This window comes from Mus caroli, chromosome 5 (genome assembly GCF_900094665.2).
Source record: "Mus caroli chromosome 5, CAROLI_EIJ_v1.1, whole genome shotgun sequence".
Taxonomy (NCBI): Eukaryota; Metazoa; Chordata; class Mammalia; order Rodentia; family Muridae; genus Mus; species Mus caroli.
In genome coordinates this window covers 109,257,594-109,278,005 of record NC_034574.1, presented here as the reverse complement: position 1 = coordinate 109,278,005, position 20,412 = coordinate 109,257,594, and the positions used below count along the sequence as shown (strand labels likewise).

The 20,412-nt window shown below is 46.5% G+C and overlaps 1 long non-coding RNA gene across 1 annotated transcript; it reads right to left on the bottom strand.

The window, feature by feature from the left end:
- Positions 1 to 456: 456 nt before the first annotated feature.
- LOC110293907 lies at positions 457 to 5,871 on the bottom strand. The gene is made up of 3 exons (XR_002377890.1): positions 5,763 to 5,871; positions 1,143 to 1,319; positions 457 to 767 (listed from the first exon to the last, which is right to left on the bottom strand). It is a non-coding gene; the product is annotated as an uncharacterized LOC110293907 (long non-coding RNA).
- Positions 5,872 to 20,412: the final 14,541 nt, after the last annotated feature.

Here is a 20,412-nt window from a genome sequence, read left to right as displayed (position 1 = left end):
ATAGATAGATACAGAGAGAGAGAGAGAGAGAGAGAGAGAGAGAGAGAGAGAGATAAAATAAATGGAGTAAACTTTCCATTTCCCCGAGTTAGAACCTCAACTCTGTCTCTTAGCAGCTGTGGTGTGACATCAGGAAGGTCACCTTGCATTTCTGTGGTTTGGTTTCCTCATCTAAAATATGGAGAAAAAAAAAAGATCACCATAATCTATAGCATCACCATCAACATCACTACCACCGTCAACATTGCCATCATGATTGTCATCATCTTCACCAGCATGACCCCTGGCATGGTCCCATTTCCTTGAGGTTGTGTTCACACAGTCTTGGTTCTCTTAGAGAATTTGCTAAAATATGCCTGTGTCATTTATCAACTGAAGATATTCTGGGGGTACAAAGCCAGAGTTACACCATGTAGACAATGTCAGAGCTGGAAAAAAAAAAAAAACGTGTTTTGTTTTGTTTTTGTTTTTTTATTATCAGAGATTCTTTCCTGTCCTCCCTGTCTCATGCTCCCAGAGGGTCCTTGGGGAATGCAGTCATACACAGCACTTGGGATGTATACCTAAAACCAAATCTAACGTCCATGTCTCCAGTGGGGCAGGTGCAATGTTTTCCCAATTCCCACAAATGTCTGACTCGCTGGCTGCATGCTTGGTTTCCTCTGGATTGGCTCTCTGCCCACTAGTTCATCTCAGCCCATCACTCCATCTGTAAAGTGGGTTTGTAGACGGGTGTGTGCGTGACTCTCCTCATCCATTGGGCTGTTCTGGAGACAAAAGCAAGGCAGGAACCTCGGCTCATCCACAGCTACTCGTGTGACCCCCTTTCACAGCAGTGGCGGGAACCTGGGTCCCAATCCACGGGATGGACCTGGTCAGAGGTCCCATCATGCATAACTGCAGTCATGGTGATGTTTCTACTTTTAACCATTTCTAGGAAAGGCGAAAGGGCAAGAGTGTAGCAGGAACAGGGCAGAGCCACCTCTGTGTAAATGCTGGGGGGGGGGGGGGGGGGGAGGGCGCAGCCACAAAAGCATCTCCCGCAGAAGGACCTAACTGAGGACTGCTTGAGAGACCAAAGGATTGCTAGATGCTTTTTTGGGACCATAAAAGTGCAGGTAGAGGGTATTAAAGGAGCTTACAGCAGCGCTCAGATGATCTTGCCACAGGGTTTCTCACCTACTCCTGGAGTCTGTACTGTTGACACCATACCACCTCACCTCCAATCCCCCAAAGGCAGGTAGGGTCAGTCAGTGAATAGTCCAGGGCACAGGCAGCACAAGAGAAGCCTTTGGAGTAGGGGTGTGGTGGGGGCATGGCTGGAAGGAAACAGTTGAGGGGTACAGAGGTGAAGAGGGGCTACAAGGTGTCAGCAAACCGCTCCCCTTGGGGGTCAGAGAATGAGAGGATCAGGAGGCAAGAGGCCTCGTTCTTCTCTGCCTCCCACAAATGACTCCCGCAGCATTTCTGTCACAGGAGGCTCCAAAGAAGGAGAGGTGAGAGGGGATTGTGGTGACAGCTGTCACTCACAGAGCGCTGTGGTAGGTTCGCAATATCAGTCACTGTTTCATCCTCACAGAGGCCTTAGCAGTTGGCCTTGTTCTTCTTCCACGGGGCTGAGAACGGAGCCCAGAGAAGGGACCTCTTTAGCTGTCTGTCCTGGGCTCCATTATGTCTCCCACCCCCACAGTCAACCATCACTGTCTCTTAGAGCTGTGCCAGGCACGAAAGGGGCTCAAGCCCAGAACACAGGAAGAAGAGCATCTCAGATGAAAGACAGTTGCAGACATAGCCAAAATCAGGAAGCGCCAAAAATCTGAAAGGATGCTAGGAACACCAGGGAACCAAGGTGTACCTGAACTTTGCCCCAAGAAAAACTTCCCCTTAATCTCATCTTCTATCTGGAGTCATTGTCATAGCAACACAGGAGCTTGGGAGGTGAAGGAGCAAGCTCTGAGCTCTCCCAAGGGTTCAGTGAACTGATGCCCGGCATTAGCACACACATGTAAACACTCATGGACACACAGGCACACACACAAGTACACACTCTCACACATATATACACATACACTCATGAACACACACAGGCACACTCATATATACAATGCACATTCATATATAATACACATATATACATATACACAACCACTCATGGACACACACAGGCATATACATAGATACAAATACACACATTCACACATATACACACACTCATGGACACATACACAGGCATGCATGTTTATATATTCAAGTACATGCCTACAACAGACAGTCATGAATATACATATACACACATGCATAGACACAGATCTACACATTCACACATATACTCCCAGACACACACATGCTTGGACACACACACACACGGACAACTCAGCAGGAAGGAAACACAGTAGCAGGTTCCCAGGGTTCTCTGTGCAGTGTGACTCCTTTTTCTCATGCCTGGGTTTCCTAGCCTAGGAAGATGTGTTATTTGTGGCACTAAGAATGTGGAAAATGACTCCCACCCTGACACTGTACAGCGCGCTGGAAAGGGAAGGATGGTTACTCAGGAGGGGTCTTCAAGATGCGCTTAATCCCTAAGAAGAAAAGGAGCCGAGCAGAAGGTGGAAGAACTCTTATGGGAGGAGTAACTCGCAAAGAAAAGAGACATCAGATGATAGACGAGAGGAGGCATGGGGACGGGTTAACTACGGGGTGAAAGAAGGGACAAGAAAGAGCAGCAGCAGGAATGGAGATAAGCAAGGAAAAAAGGTGTGGAAATGCCATTTAAAATATCCAATACTCCATTTGCAACCAAACATTAGTTTTAAGATGTACACATCATCACTCTTGTGTGGATTCTCTAACCTGGAGTAAAGAAAGCTGAAACAGGGTCTCATTCCATAGCTCAGACTCACCTAGGACGCCAGTGTCTCCTGCCTGAGCCCTCCAAGAACCGAGTCACAGGCATGTGTCACCATGCCTGGCTATCTTAGAATATTCTGCAGAAAGAAAAATAAGCCATGGAGGCATAAAGCAAAAATAACTGGCTGGCACCCTGAGAAATGTCTCTGGGCCTCTGTTTCTTCACAAATGAAATGGGGATTAAAACGGTGCTCTGCACTGTGTGATGTCAGGATTAGGAATAGCATATTCTGGGGCTGGGAAATTAAGCTCAGGTCCCGACACCCTTGTGAAACCCAGGTGTGATGGTGCAGGTCTTTAGTTTCAGCACAGGGGGCGTGGAGACAGGATGGTCCCTGCAGCTTGCGGGCAGCCGATCTGTTCTGTGAGCCCCTTACTCATGGGTGTGTGCGTGTGTTTTTTAACTAGTCTGTCAGTCAGCAAGCCTCAGCAGCCTTCCAGTCCCTGTGCTCCTCAGAGATGGGATTACACACCACAGCTTGTTATGTGGGTGCTGGGATCTGAACTCGGGTTCCCACGATGGCACAGGAAGCTCCCTTACCCACTGAGCCATCTCTCCAGCACCCTAGATATTTATTTTTAGTTCAGATTCCCCTGAGACCCCCATCTCAGGAATAAGGCAAAGAGTATAGAACAGGACACTTAATGTCCTCTTCTGGTGTCTGTGTGGCATGTGTCTGCCCCCCAACTACCACCATCACATATAGACATGTGCTATACACATACACACACATATGCACATAAACTAAATAAAAGAGAGAGAATGTGAAGGGGTAAAGAAAGTGGGAGGCTTAGATTCATATCCATGGACCCTGTGAACAGCTGTGCAGGTTGCATGCCTCACACAGGCAAAGTAAGGAATAAAGTCCCTGCCTGCATCTTCATAGCGAGCCACAGACCACAGCCCCAGATTCATCTTTCAGAAGAAGGGATGGAGTTTTCAATTGTATATGAAGGTGTCCCACAGCAGTATCAAGCTGAATCCACAGCTTCTAGGGGACCTCTGCAGAGCCTAGGAAGTAAACTGCTTGGTTTTCCAGGATGTAAAAGCAGGGTCCACAGTGGTAGAACACACAACCGTAGAGTCAGGATGTGAGCCCTGGTCGGCTGGACTGGAAACCCCTGGCTTTGCATTTAATAGCATGCTCACCCATCTGTGGAATGACGGAGGCTCACCGAGCTCATAGTAACATGGGAGACGAGACAATCGGATTCCTTGTGCCTCTCATCCCTGAAAACCCAGCTATCCTCATGGGGCAGAGAGCCTACTTCAGAAAACCAAGCAAAGACAAGACACTTCGTGTGTGCACGCACACACACACACACACACACACACACATGAGCACAAACCTTGTGTTTGCAAACAGCTTGAGAGCCACAGCGTTTCACTTAAAAAGGTAATTTCTTGCTTGGAACTGTGAGAAATTAGATGCAATCTGTTTTGATTTCTTCCCAATTTAGGACACGCTTTAGTGACCAATTTGAAGACATGCCAGCCTCCTTCTGTCTGCAGGATATGTTAGTTTGGTTTATGTCTCTGTTCATAAAGGAAGCCTAAATCACCCCACAGGAAGAACAGCCTGGAATATGTCTGCAGCAGGCATGGAGTTTGCTGAGGCTGCCTCTTCCTGGAGAGTGTTGTTCATAAGGAGAATAATAACCACTGTTTCTTGGACACCGACTGCATCAGACCTGGGGCTAAAAGGCATTCATAACCAGTGACCTGGTGGGAATGGGGCGAAGGGGTGTCTCAGTCAGGGTTTCTATTGCTGCAGTAAAACACCGTGACCAAAAAGCAAGTTGGGGAAGGAAAGGGTTTATTTGGCTTACACTTCCACCGCAGTGTTTCCTGAAGAAGTCAGGACAGGAACTCTAACAGGGCAGGAACCTGGAGGCAGGAGCTGATGCAGAGGCCATGGAAAGGCCAATGAAGAGCCCTTCCTGACCTTCCGAAAGACCCGAATTCAGTTCCTAGCACCCACGGCAAGCAGGTTACATATAGCCTGAGGGACCTGACGCCCTCTTCTGGCTTCCATTAGCATCTGCACTCACAACCCACAAATAAATAAATAAATAAATAAATAAATAAATAAATAAATAAATAGATCTTTTTAAAAATCCTCCTGTGGGACCAGAGAGATGGCTCAGAGGTTAAGAGCACTGACTGCTCTTCCAAAAGTCCTGAGTTCAATTCCCAGCAACCACATGGTGGCTCACAACCATCTGTAATGGGATTTGATGCCCTCTTCTGGTGTGTCTGAAGATAGCTACACTGTACTCATATAAATAAAAATAAATAATGTTTTTTAAAAAGCACTCATGTGTGATTGTCCTCAGTGTAATCCAGTCCTAGAGGAAGTACTGTGTGTGAGCTAGCTTCTGTTGTTTTCATTTGTATACACGGACCTCTTTCTATAATCTGTCCTCAAAAGTAAGGGTTATATGGCCAGCTGCAGACTTATCTCCCCAACTCCCAAAACCATGGTTGGAGGAACACTGTGAGTGAGTGATCTTTCCTCCTTGACGGGGTGATTCTGAAACCAGACATTTACTCTGGTTTTTGCCCTTTTTTTCTTTTTTTTAATGCCGTGTTCCAGGAAGACCTCACTCAGCCTAGGAGGCCCCACTTGTGCCCATTGATCACACTAATGACGATGTATTTCCTTCCTTTCGCCACTTGATCCTTGGCTGCTCATGGCAGAGCAGGCTACCCTCCCCGGGCCCTTTTCTTCTGACTTGGAGTCACACAGAACAGAACCAATTAAGGAACTCATTCATCTCCCCACTCCCCGCCCCTTTAATTACGAACAGCGCTGCGAATTGAACAATACCAAACAAAAGATAGATTTACTTACCCCGGGACATAAATAAGATTATCAGAAATAAGCATTCAGAGGCCCTTCGCTCCTGGGAGGATTTTAATTCACTGACCCCTGCTTTTACAGAAATCTTAGGCCTTTCCACATCATTATTGAGTCCCCAGGCGGTTTGCCTGCTTGAGTTATTTGTTGGCACACATTCACCAGCCGGCCCCCTTGCTCACACAGACCAATTATAAACCTCTCCACTGAGGCTTCAAATCGGACTCTTGGAAACAAGGAAGAAAACCTGAAAGAAATTCTCCACTCCTAGTGAAGTTTTCCTACTGGGGGCTTCCTGGAACCACTGGGGAGCTACTGAGGCAGGGGTTTGAGTGGGGGAGTCGCATTGATTAATTAGAACACGTTAGGATGCAAAACAGCCACCCTTCACAATGACATTACACCAAAAAGAAGTATATTGTAAGTGGAAGGAAGGGATGCTGTTGATGTGAACTTCAAGACCTGCTCCATGCAGAGGAGAATAATTATCCTAGCTAGCATCAGTTTCCCCTTGTGCCTCTCACCTGGTTTTGGTTTTGATTCGTTGTGCAACAGTAGTCCTCAGAACACCAAGCTTCCAATTTACAAGTTCCTACAGTCTCATTGGCTCAGCATTGGTCACGTGTCAACACCTAGACCAATCACTGTGAAGAATGAATGAAATGTACCCATTGACTGGACAGAAGTCTTATGTGAAATCATGTGCGGTGGCGGTAGAGAGTGAGAGGTGAAGCAAGTCCTACATGTACCATGGGGACTGAGGCTGCCATGGGGTAGATATCTTAAAAGGAAAAAGGGTTCTGTACCTGGAGAAGAGAGACGCTGAAAGAGAAAATAATGCCTTCCAGCCGCACAGGACAAAACTTAATCCTAGTACTTAGAAGGCTGAGGCAGGAGGATTTTGAGCTGGAGGCCTCCCCTGCTGAGGTCCATGAGCCCCTAAAACTGTGACCACGCCCTTCCTGCCATGGTCCTTAAACTCCTTAAACTGACCACGCACTCCTTGGTATGGTCCATGAAACCCTCAAACTGTGACCACGCCCTCCCTGTCATGATCCATGAAACCCTCAATGGTGGCCACGCCCTCCCTGGTGTGGTCCATGAAACCCTTAAACTGTGACCACGCCCTCCTTGGTGTATTGCATGAAACCCTCAAACTGTGACCAGGCCCTCCCTGCCATGGTCCACGAAACCCTCAAACTGTGAATGAAAATAAACTCATCCTTGAGTCACTTTTGTCTCGTGCTTGTCACAGCAGCAGAAAAGTAACCAAGACAGTGTTCCTCTGGAGTAAGGTTTGTAGGGCACACCACAGCCTTCCAGAGGCTACCCGAAAACCATCTCTTAGAATCTGTATGGTCATTGTAACTCAGAGTCATTGTAACTCAGAGTGTGACCTTACCTAAAAGATAACCTAGAACCCTCCTTCAAAGAGGGAATCCAGTTAAAAGGGGAATTGTTATTTTGTCAGTTTAACACAGGCTAGGACCATCTGGGAAGAGGAAACCGTATGCCTCTGTCCGATTAAGTATGTTGGGCATTCTCTTGGTTGATGATTGACGTGGGAGAGCCCAGCCCACTATGGATGTCCGACCCCTGGACAGGTGCTCCTCGGCTGTATAAAAAAGTAAACTGAGCAAGCCATGAGGAGCAAGCCAGCAAACAGCACTCCTCCAAGGGCCTCTGCTTCAGTTCCCACCTCTGTGTCTCTGACTTGATTTTAAATCTGGGCAGGGAGGTGTCAGAAAATTCCTCTTGGAGACTTCGGCCAGGAGGAAAGAGAGTGGCAGAGAGGTACAGCCATGAGAGCAATTGTCCAGATTCTAAATGAGAGCACGATGTTTAAGTTTACAGCTAAGGGGGCTGGGCCATGAGTCGCCCAGATAGTTGGTTAAACATTGTTTCTGGGTGTGTACCGATGAGGCTGGGGTGAACTTATATTCCAAAGAGTGCCTGCCTGCAAAGGTCTCATCCACCGAAGGCCTGGTTATTCTCCCCCCTCTTTCTCTCTCTTATATTTTCTCTCCCCTTCCACCATCTCACTTTCTCTCCCTCCTCCCTTTCCATTCTCCCTCTCCCCTGCACACTCAGCCTCACATATAAACAGCCTTTTGACTTAGCAAAACACTCAGAGTTTTTGTCCTCTCTAATTTTGTTTTTAAGTGCTTGGGTATTGGCTGCCATTACATCAGTGCTAGCAGGTGGGACCTTAGGGAGGAGATTAGGGCAGAAAGGCTCTGTGGCATTGTTTAAAAGGCCAGTGTGATCCTCCTTCATCCCCTCCCATGCCTTCCACCATGTGATGGTGTAGCACAAAGACAGGGATGCCGCCACGATATAGGTCTTTTCAGCCACCGGGACTGTAAGCAATGCCTTCCTCCTTGTTATAAAATATCCAGTGTCAGGATACACACAGCAGCACCAGATAGACCAAGATAGATTCAGAATGGAGCCCTAGTTATCAGTTCTTCTGGGTCTAAACTCAGCTCAAGAACACGTAAGCCAACTTCTTATGAGAAATAGATGTCATAAACATCATACATGGACATGTGCGTGTACACATGCCTGTGCATGTGCACACATTCATATTTACACACATATATACATATATGTACACATATATACATATACACAATCATACACATACATACATGCATGCATACACACATACACACACACACACACAGGAGTTGGTCTGTTTTTCTGACATACCCTGGATAATACACAAAGCCATGGAACAACAAAATCTCCCAGCTAGTGGGACTGGATCCTCTGAATAGACAGGGAATTTCCACTACCCGTTGCCCTGGAACAAGGCCAGATGCTGCAGGTTTACAGAGGCCTTAGTCTGGGTAATGGCAGGTTCACTGGAGCTCTAGGGCAAGACAGATGCTATCATGGTAGGGAAGCGCCACAGGAAACCACACAGTTGGATCCAGGGGTCCTGAGCAGTTACAGCCAGCAACAGCTGGGCGTAGCTTTGGCATCTGCTTCCTTTCAACTCTCCTGTAACTTCCAGCCATTCGGGCATAGAGGACTCAGCCAGCTTTTGGCTGCTGTCATGGGAGCCTGGGAAAGGCTCCATCCTGAGCTGTGAAGAGGCAGCCTGCGCAGGGCCCCAGCAGCTGGAGTGGACAGAGGGACGGGACGGCATAGAGAGCAGAGCATGATGGGAAATGGGGGGCAGTGGTCCAGAGAACAGCGGCTGGCTGAGGTGACAGGTAAGATGAATCTGTGAAGCACGCCAGTGCTCCCCAGTGAGGCAAACCCGACTTTGTGGAGAAAAATGAAAGGGGTAAACAGGAACCAAAGAGAGGAAGGGAAACAAGGAGATTGAGTTTCTAGAGACTGAGGTGGGAGCTGGAACTTCGCAAAGACCGCCTTGAAGCGCGTGGCACGGTGGAAGGGCAAAGTCTGGGGCCGACTCATAAATAAGTAAATAAGATGAATAAGTAAAATTAAAATTAAAATTGCATGCTTAGGTACCAGGCTGAAAGTTTCTGCGGCTGCTTTAACTTCCGCATCGCAGCTGTACTGAGACCCAGAGACTCGTTTAATGTTATAGATGAGGCGATGTCAGCTCGGCGTTTAAATGCATTGCTTAAGATCCTGCAGCTAGGAGCTGGTAGAGGCAAAAGTTAAACTTGGCTCTTGGTGACTTAAAAATAAGCATTTGAGCCTTTAAAGGGTGTTCTTCAGAACACCAGACCCCGAAAGATCTCTCCTGCAAAGGGGGAAGGCAGTTGGGAAGATGGCTCCGTGGTTAAGAGTTTTTACTACACAGTCATGAAGACCAGAGTTTGGACCCAGCACCTACGTGACATACTGTGCATCCGAGGAAGGCACAGCCCAGAGGAGGGCAGAGGCAGGATGGTCACAGGGCATGCTGGCTTCCAAGTTGGTTGAGAAAATGTCAGCTTCAGGTTCAGGGGAGACCTTGCCTCAAGGAAGTAGTCAGAGATGGTGATGAGGAAGACCCAGTGCCCTCTTCTGGTCTCCACACACGTGCAGAGGTGCACACGCCTGCAAACACATGTGCACATGCGCGTACACACACAAATAAGTAAATAAATCTGTGTGAAAAGGTGGGAAGGAATGTGTGATCAATTAGATTATGTCACATATTTTCACTTACTAGAAGGTCCCAGCACAGCTCAGCCAGAGGGCAAGAGACTGTGCTCGAAATTCAGTTATATAACAAGCCAGCCAATTAATGATAGATTTCCCCTAGACGAGGGCACAGTGCCTAGGTGTTTGATCAGATACTCATCTGAATACTCCTGGGAGCTATGTTTTTAGATAAGACTGACAAATCTGTAGGCCTCGCATAGGGCAGATCCACCTCCCATAGTACACTGAACGGAGAGCTCACTGGTTGGCTAGGCAATCAGCTAAGACCTCAGGCTGAACGGCCCATACATAAATATGGGGGCGGGGGGAACGGTTCTCAAGGGTAACTGATCATTAGGCAAGAGATAGATAGGAAGGGAGATACATGCACACATACATACATGTATATGCTATGTAATGTGTATCCTACGGAAATTCAAGCATCTAATTAGTTGGATGGGCTTCCTCTGATGATCTGAAGAGAGAAATGGCTGGAGTCTTCCCCAGATTTCAAGTGCAGTGCCAGCTCTCCTCTTTGCCACCAGGCTCCAGCCCTCCCTACAGAGTTTGGATTTTGCAGCTTCCATGGTCCTATAGGCCATTTCCATGACTTAAACCTGTCCATATACAGTGAGACTCAAAACCCACAAAGGATCAGCTCAAAAACCTCTTACAGATACTAAAATCTATGGTGCTCAAGTCCTGTGTACCACAGGGCATCATATCCACACACTATCTAGTCACACTCTCTGGGGCATTTTTAAGCCATCTCTAGATTCATGGAAATGTCATGTAAATGGTTGTTCTACTGCATCATAGGGAATAACATCAAGAGAAAACCACTGTTCATGCCCAGTCCAGACATGGAGGGCTGACTGCATCTACAGTTACATCATATGCACATACACACATTTTATGTTTCTAGGCATAGTCTCTCATTACACCTAGAACTCACTGATTGCAATCAGCTAAGACCTCAGACTAAATTAATCACTAGGCAATATATGGATAGGTAGGGAGATACACACATGCATGCATACATATATACATACATATATGTATATTCTATGTAATGTGTATCCTATGGAAATTTCAAGCATCTGATTAATTCTCTGAAGAAGACAGCTTCAACTTAATAACTTAATGTTTTAAAATATGGCAAGGCACTGACTGTACCAACATGAGGTCCCAGGTTTGAATCCCCAGCACCCATGTATAAGCTAGGGGTAGCACTTTCACCCTCAGGGTCCGGGAAACAGAGACAAGAGGATCCCCAAGGCTCATTGGCCAGCCAGCTTACTTCATCTGTGAGCCCCAGGTTTGGTGAGAAACCCCTGCCTTCTAAACTAAAGTGGAGGAGCTGGATAGACAACTCAGAAGCTAAGAACATCCACTCCTCTTGCAGAGAGCCCAAGTTCAGCTCCCAGCACCCTTCTGATGGCTCACAACCACAGACTACTCCATCTTCCAGGGATTCGACTCCCTCTGCTGGCCTTGCTGGCTCCTGCACTCACATGGTGCACATATAGACACTCAGACGTAATAAACAAAGAATTTAAAAACTAAACTAAAAAATAAAGTGAAGAGTGATTGAGGGAGACACCCAGTGTTGACCTCTGACCTGTGATGCCTGAGCATACACATGTACACACACACACCCATGTAGACACTCCCATGCAGACATACATAGCACACACATGTACACACGTATACACACACATCCATGCAGATATACATACACACACCACCACACACACATATAGACCCACCCATGCAGACACACAGACAACACGCACGTCTATACATACCTACACACACACAGCACACACATATATACACACCCATACACACACATCACACATTACACACGAACACACATCCATGCAGATGTATACACACACATGCACACACACACACACACACACACACTTGCAGACACACACATGCACACACACAGCACACACATGTACACATACCTATGCAGATACATACACACACACAGACAGACACACACACACACTATCAAATTCTTTGCTGTGGTCTTGTAGCCTGTAGCTCGGATTGAGGCATGATGCTTAGGGACTATTCACCTGTCCAATATTCATAGCATGAAAGATTTCGGGTGACTTCAGCTGGGCTTTCTCACTTACCTGTTCTTAAGGTGATAACTGAGAAAATAGGTTCACCTATGATCTCAAGCCAAAGGCAAAATGACACAGCCCTAATGATCCAGCCTTAGAAATCATAGACTGACATTTGTATCATGTCTATTGGTCCAGATTCAAAGTAGTGGAGACTTGCCAACACACCGGAAACTGCCTTAGAGGCTGCAGGATGAAGCATGACATCTGCTCGAACCTCAGAATGTGACTCGCTGTTTTCCCTCAAACTATAATTTTCGTGTTGATTAAATAAGATAATATTCACAGAACCACAGTGAATAGGAGGCTAGCAGTAAGCTCCAAGGCCCTTCCCAGCTGTCTGTCTGTCCGTCTCCCCTGCCTGTTTCCTTCTTGTTCTGCAGACAGCATCCTGCAGCTCCCTCTTTGGTTGACCCGTGCATCCTTTCAGACCCCTGAGTTTCTGGGCCTCTAAAACAACAGGGAAAATGTCATGGAATGGATCTTCCTGTGAACTCCTTCCTCTGGTTCCTCACAGAGCCCCCAAATGGCCTTAGGGACTAGAAAAAAGTTCACAAGGTCAGGTGCTGGGGCACAGGATACAGAGATGTTTCCAGTTTATGTGGAAGACGCAGGAAGGGAGGGAGCTTGAGTGACCTACAGGAAACATGGGAGCTGTGGAAAGAGACTGTTAAGTCCCGGCTGAGATGAAAAGTCAGCTGTGTGACGTTGAGGAAGCCTCCCAACCTCTCTGGGCCTCAGTTTCCCCATTTATATATCCCAGACACCTTCAAAGACGCTTTCTCCTTAAGGCTTGATAGAATTAATAGATACCTTATGATGGTCTGATATGCTTGGCCCAGGGAGTGGCACAATTAGAAGGTGTGGCCTTGCTGAAGTGGGTGTGGCCTTGTTGGAGTGGATGTGGCCTTGTTGGGGGATGTGTGAGCTTGGAGTAGGTGTGGCCCTGTTGGGGGAGGTGCTACCTTGGAGTAGGTGTGGCCTTGTTAGAGGAAGTGTGACCTTGGAGTGGGTGTGGCTTTGTTGGAGTAGGTGTGGCCTTGTTAGAGTAGCTGTGGCCTTGTTGAAGGAGGTGTAGCCTTGTTGGAGTGAGTGTGGCTTTGTAAGAGTGAGTATGTCACTGTGGGCATGGGCTTTTAAGACCTTCATTTTAGCTGCCTGGCAGAAAGTATTCTGCTAGCAGCCTTCAGATGAAGATGTAGAACTCTCAGCTCCTCCTGCACTATGCCTGCCTGGATGCTGCCATGTTCCTGCCTTGATGATAACAATGGACTGAACCTCTGAACCTATAAGCCAGCCCCAATTAAATGTTGTCCTTTCTAAGAGCTGCCTTGGTCTTGGTGTCTGCTCATAGCAGTAAAACCCTAACTAAGATGCACCTTTTAGACAATTTGTAGAAATTCCCACACCCCATTCAAGTCTCTGCAAATGGCAAAGTAGTTGCTGGTTTGTTCTCAGCCCCATTTAGACATCATCCTTGGGACTTGTTCTACACCAGGCAGGCAGGCTCTATCTTTGCCTTAATCTCCACACACAACATTCATGTGCAATGGCCACATGTTGAACCATCTGCCCACCACTGACTCTCCTCATGCCAAAGCACTTTGGTGGGAGAGTACCCTTTCTTGTCACTTTCTCTCCAAGAGGATATGAATTCGACCCCATCACAGGCTCCAAGGGTAGACAGATGATACAGTCTTGACCAATCCCAGAGCAATCCATCATTTCCCTGACCACAGTGATCAGATCCAAGATGGTCATAGGATGCAGGAAGTCAGATAAGGATTTGTCCAGGATCTTTGTCGGGGAGGGAAGCTACTGAGTGTAGAACCTTGATCAGAGGAAAGAGATATGAAGAGATGCCCAGGTTTGAATGATATGATTAGAGACCCGGGATCTAACACAGAATACACTGTGCCTAGGGTATTCAATTTCATAAACAAACAAATACTCCTGGCTTTTTTTACCTTAGTTCAATTTCAGTTGGATTTCTATTATTTGTTGGAGAAAGAAACTTGGCTAAATTTAAACCTTACTGAAAAGGTGGGTGAGTTTCCAAGACATAAAGGCAAGGCATGAACACCGCTTGTAGTGTCCTTGTTTCTAAAGCTTCCTGTAGGTTTTGTTCCCTCAAGGTCTGCCCACAGCCCTGCTACCTTCTTCAGAGTTCTCAGTCCTACACAACTGCTTTTTCCTGTGTGGAGTGGCTTGGCCACTCCCTGCCCAGCCCCAACCTTCCAGTAAGCATTTATGATGGTATTTCCCTCAAACAAAAACCCTTTCCTTAGGGGAAATTATGTTCCAGCTACAGAGAAAATAAAAATTTCGCCCCTCTGCATATGAAATGAGGAGGCTGGCCAAGCCCTTCACTGCGATTCCATGCAATTTAAAAACCGTGGCGTGCCAAATATAGGAGTGCTATTAAAACCGTGGCATAAGAGAGTGCCTTTCAAAATGCACTTCATAACCCATTAGAGGGTCCTGGAAACAATTTGCTGGGTCATAACCAATATTTTTAAAAAATGAAAGGGAACAAACTGGAAAATAATAGGGTGTATCATATATAATGGAGGTGACTCTGGGCTTAGGAAACTTCAATTATAAACATACATGTACTAGACATATGTTCTCCTTCTCAGTTCAAATCCATTTTTTCTCTGGGTGTCGTGGTATGAAAACATTGAAAGCTGGTAGAAAAAAAAAAAACACAAGTGTGCAGTGAAGGGGAAGTTTTCAGAAAGTTAGAGGTGAATTTAATTTTGGTTTAAAGCATAAGAGAAAAAGATCAGTTATTTTGAAAGACATTAGACTCCCGAAGACCCAGGGAAAATACTCGCAATAAATAGGCCCCACATATACCCCACAAGCAATAGCACCAGTAGTAATAAGGGTTCATTTTCTGTTGCTAAAACAAAAGACCCATGGATGGGTACTTGATCAAGGAAAGAGGTGTGTTGAGCTTGCAGTGTTGGAAGCAGAAAGTCCAAACAGAATTGTGTCCTCTCAGGTGAGGGTCCTCTGTGGCTATACAGCATCGTGGTGGACGAAAACGGCTAGAAGATGGCAAGAGGGAGAGGCTATGTGGCCAGACAGGAAGCTAGGGTGGCAAGATACGATAGTGGCACTCACTCTTCTATAACAGCTTGCACTGGAAGAGACTAATTTGGGGTCCGAAGAACTGCCCAGACTTCTGAGTACAGCAATGCCAATGACCTAGCTGCCTCCCACTAGGTTCCTCCTCTTAAGGTCCCTCCACACCAACACCTCCACATGGAAGGCTCAGCCTCCAACTTGGGAACACTTGTGTTACAAACCAAACCATGTGTGAGGCAACTTTGTTGCTTTATTTGATGTTACGGCTTGTAAACTCTTTTGCATCTTGCATATTTCCATGATGAACAAGCATACATGCAAGAGGAAAGGTATTTTGATCGTTTCCTGCCCTTTTCAAATATGTTAATGACCTTCAACAGTTCCATGCACATATTTGCAATTTATCTTGATCCTCTCGATCTCCAGATGCCCCTACCCACTCCTCCTCGACACCCTCCAATACTTCCAACACTCATGTTTTCTCCCTTTTATATTTATAGCCCTTCAATTATTGTTTATTGCTCACATATTGGCTGCTCTTGTTGGCTTGATCTTGTACTAGTCACAGCTGCAGTAAGTTCATGAGTAGAATGGCTGTGTTGTGTCATGTCTAGAAACATCATTTCACCGTCGGATGATACACTCTTTCCACCTGCTCTGAGCCTTGCAGGGAGAGTTAATATAGATGGTACAGCATTTAAGGCTGAAGGGTTTATATAAATGTCTAGGACTGGAGGGTTTATATAGATGTCCCATCTGTGGTGATTTCAGTATGCCTAGCCCAGGGAGTAGCAGTATTTGGAGGTGTGGCCTTGTTGGAGTAGGTGTGCCATTGTGGGTGTGGGCTATAAGACCCTCATCCTAACTGCCTAGAACCCAGTCTTCTTGCTGCCTTCAGAGGAAGATGTAGAACTCTCAGCTTCACCTACACCACGCCTGCCTGGATGCTGCCATGCTCCCACCTTGATGATAATCAACTGAACCTCTGAACATGTAAGCCAGCCCCAATTAAATGTTGTCCTTTATAAGAGTTGCCTTGGTCTTGGTGTCTGTTCACAGCAGTAAAATCCTAAGACACCATCTAAGGCTGAAGGGTTTATATAGATGTTCCATCTAAGGCATAGTGCTCAGTAGTCATGTTTTCTCAGTTCCTGGGCTTGTTATGAATCTCTTCATTAACTGATACCCATTGTGGATAGTCGTTTCTCTGGCCAAGGTTAGGAGTTACAGTAATCCACAGGTATAAACATAAATATTTAGGAAAGAGTTTTACATGACCATGTAGCAAACACCAGCAGTAGGTTTCCTAATGGGACCCAGGCTTCTGAACAGGTTTACAGTACTAGGCTTGAACCCTTCCTGTGGAACACACCTCAAGTCCAATTAAAAAGCATTTGGTTACATACGCCGCAACAGACATGCCACTAATTCGACGGTGAGCACACCTTGCCTGGCAAGTTCATAGCATGCGTGGTCCAGCGCTGGGTGCGTCCATCGAGGACCCTCCTCCTCCAGCAGCTTCGGTAGCCCCTTTCAACATGACGAAACCTAGCCAGCAGGAAGGAATTCTTCAGATCCATTCCAGATTGATTTCTCTACATCCTGAAACTAAGAAAGCGTGTGGTGACTTCAGCAACAGGGTCTTACTCTCTAGTCCCAGTGACCAACCAAGAGCATTGGGAGTAGCCTGTGTCTCTTTGTGGGTGGGTCCCTCACCAATAACTCAGAGGGAGGTATCCCATGCCTGTCATTAAGGGGAAATACTTTACTCTTCCGTGGATCTGTCTGTTAGGAGAAACACACTTACAAACAAGACTTGAAATAATAAAATGGACTCATGGGGAAGAATGGCTGGATGAGGACAGGATCATCTGTCAGGACACGCAAATCTTTCCCATTCTTTCATCTCGCCATGCTCATTTCCTTCCTACAGCCGCTGCCTGGGTGTCAGGGTGCCGCTGTTTATATTCCAGACGTCACACCCTTCAACATTCCGCTCTAAAGAGCATAATTTATTGAGTAAGAAATGTCACTGGAGCCGACGAAAACAGAGACAGTTCCTACCAAGGTGCCAGGAGTTGGATGATGGACAGTCGTCAAGTGTCCCAGAGACTGTCCTTGGGTCTGAAGCAACGATGACATCGGGCAAAACCAATAGATAGGGGAACAGGGAGAAGATAAAAGTTTTTAAAAGATACAGTTGGGGGGTGGGCAGGGAATCAGATTTTTCCACCAAGTGCATCTGAAAAAAAAAAAAAAGACAACCCAGGAATGCATAGACACATTGTGGGTTTGAAACTCTAAGCTCTGAGAAAGGAACTGTAAAAATAAAGTAGGGGGGGGGGGACAGAGCTGAAAGAGAGATAGAGAGGACAACAGGGGACTTAAATTCCTATCTGTAGCTTGTTGATCCTTCCCCCATCCCCCCAGAATGATGGCAAGAAGAGCTACTAGCAACACAGAGACAGTCTAGCCTCATCTTGGTGCTGATGGATCCACAGCCTCCCTGAGGGTGTTCAGCCCTCCCGGGCATCTTGTTTTGTTTTGTACCTGGAAGCCATTTGTTTTCCTTTTCTTTTCAGAAGGTAACTTTTCTCCCCCCTTGGCTGTGTGCTACATGGAGGACAGAATTGAAATTTAGATACATTGCTGTGTGTTTTAAAAAGCACGCAGGCAGCTAGGTGAGGAAAGTTTCTGCATTCTAGATGTCTTCCTCTTGTCCTCAGAGTCACCTGTCACCTCTGGGGCGCTAACAGAGCTCTTTCCTTGTACTGCCTTCCTTTGGAGAGATGCGAACAAACGTCTATTCATCCCAGATGGGGCAGGGATGGTAGACTGGCGTTTCCAATACCAGCCGGCTTCGCCTTGTGTAGCAATTCCCTTTGAATTGGAACATTCCCTCCCTGAAGGCACAGGAATGAGACTCAGGAGGTAAACAAACTTCATGTCTGAGAAGGCTGAAGTGTACAACACTCCCAAGGGTCCTTCCCCAGGGTTCTTGAAGCTGTAAACAGCTACTGGGGGAAGCTCAACCAGCCAACCAAGATGCAAGAGGGAAGAGCGTCCTACAGAGAGACAGAGCGCTCCAGGGTTGCAGCTTTTGTGAATCAGCGGGTGAGCTGAGCTTTTGTGCCTGGCTTTCAGGTGATGCCACTGCTTCTGTTCCTGAAGTCACCCCTCGCCCATAATCCTGCTAGTAACTCAACTCAGTTCAGCAGGTTGGACTTTGGAGTAGTCATACCTTTGGTCTGCCTTGGAGTCTCTGTCTAGGTTGAATAGGCATGTGTGTGGCATGTCTCCCCAGGAAAAGTCTCACATAACAAGCACTGAAGAATCCCACCTCAGTATGAGAGAAAGAGAGAGAATCCCCTTCTGGTGAAGGGGTGTGTGTGTGTGTGTGTGTGTGTCTGTGTCTGTGTGTCTGTGTGTGTATGTATGTGTGTGAGCATGTGTGTACATATGTGTGTGTATATATGTGTGTGTGTGTATGTGTATACATTTGTATATGAGTGGTGTGTGTGTGTGTGTGTGTGTGTGTGTGCATTGCAGATGTATAGGTGTGCTCATCCAAGAACGTGAGTGTGAAATCCATAAGTCTCAATCAAGTGTCTTCCTCTATTGAGCGCCATTTTTTTTTGACACAGGGTCTTTCATTGAAGCTGGAGTTCACTGTTTCAACTAGGCTGGCCGGCCCCGTGAGCTCCCGGAATCTTCCTGTCTCTATCCTCCCAGTACTAGGATTACAGTTACACGTTGCCATACCTGGCTTTTTATGTGGGTGTGTAAGGCAATCATTTGACCCACAGAGGCATCTACCGGGTTCCTATGTCATTTTATTCAGGGGGGGGGGCGTAGTGGTAAAGATTGTGCCTATGTGCTTTGCACAACTATTTTCACAGCTGCTGCCACTCTGCTTTAAGATTCGTGAGAGTGGCCCGTGTGGGCAGGACTGTGGGTTTCCATGTCCTGCAGAGTTAAAGCTGGGCTTAGAAGCTTGGAGGCTGATGTCTCCTTGAAGCCATTGATACGAAATGGGAAGTTAGGAAGAAAGTCCATTGGGGGTCTCCATCTTTTCTGCTCCTCCTTCCGGGTCAAGAAGGTTGGCTGCTTTCATCATCTGGCCTCAATCTTGCTGCGTAGCTTTCTCCTACAGATTCTCATTCAGCTAATTCTTCCCTCTCTTCAAGTCTAGAGTTACAATCCTCCGAAAGGACTTCTGGATCATGCCTCAGCCACATAAACAACACGATCTCATTCATACTTTAGCAGCTGAGTAGGGTCCCATGGCAAGAATGTCACACAACTGACTGACCTAATTCCATAGTGTTATATACATGGCTTGAAACATAGTGAAACAGACCCACTCACAATCTACTCTAGACCCAGCATCTGTCTACATAGTGTCTCTTACATCCTTCTATCCTTACAGCCAGACTATGAGGCAGTCGTCTATGGAGGCTATTACATCCATTTCTAAGAAGAGACCACAGAGAGATGTTGAGGTGCAGAGAGGTGAGGATCAGGCCCAAAGTTGCATAGGAAGTACATGTGGCTATAGTAATTCGAATCCAGCTCTGCATCGCTCCAAATCTCAAGGGATATTGGGTCTCCGTGTGAATCTAAAGATCAGCCCTCAGTCATACAGGCTGAAATGTTTTATGTTGTAACTTTAATGTATCCGAAGATCAAAAGGTTGTCTATTGTGCTATACTCAAGTGTAACTTTTGCAGAGAAAAATATACAAATAATGTATAGTGTTTAACATTTGAACAGTTGACATGCCCTGGGCATTGCTGGTCAGATGGAGAGGTAGATTATCATCAGCGGGGTAAGCTCACTGTCCCCTGCTCTTGCCCAAGCACACTCTATCCCCATCTTTTCCTGGACCTTCTACAATGTTGTATTATTGAACCTGCCTCTTGTGTACGTTAATAGCTGCACTGTGTATTTACAGACTTTCTGGCTATGATGGATAAACGTGGAATGAATTCTCCCCTGAAAATACTTTCTTTTAAAAAGACGAACAATATTATGAAACTAGAGTTTTAGAAACATGAGTTTATAAAAGACCATGACCTCCAAAGGCCTGGAGATGAACTCGCAAAGACTCGAAAAGAAACCCCACCCAGTTCATGTGGAATGCAGGGGAGAAACAGCTGCATTGACCCCTGAGATGAGATGAGATGAGATGAGATGGACCCACAGAGACCAAGGCATCCAGAATTCCCACAGAGAGAGAGAGAGAGAGAGAGAGAGAGAGAGAGAGAGAGAGAGAGAGAACTCACAAAAATAGAGCCTCA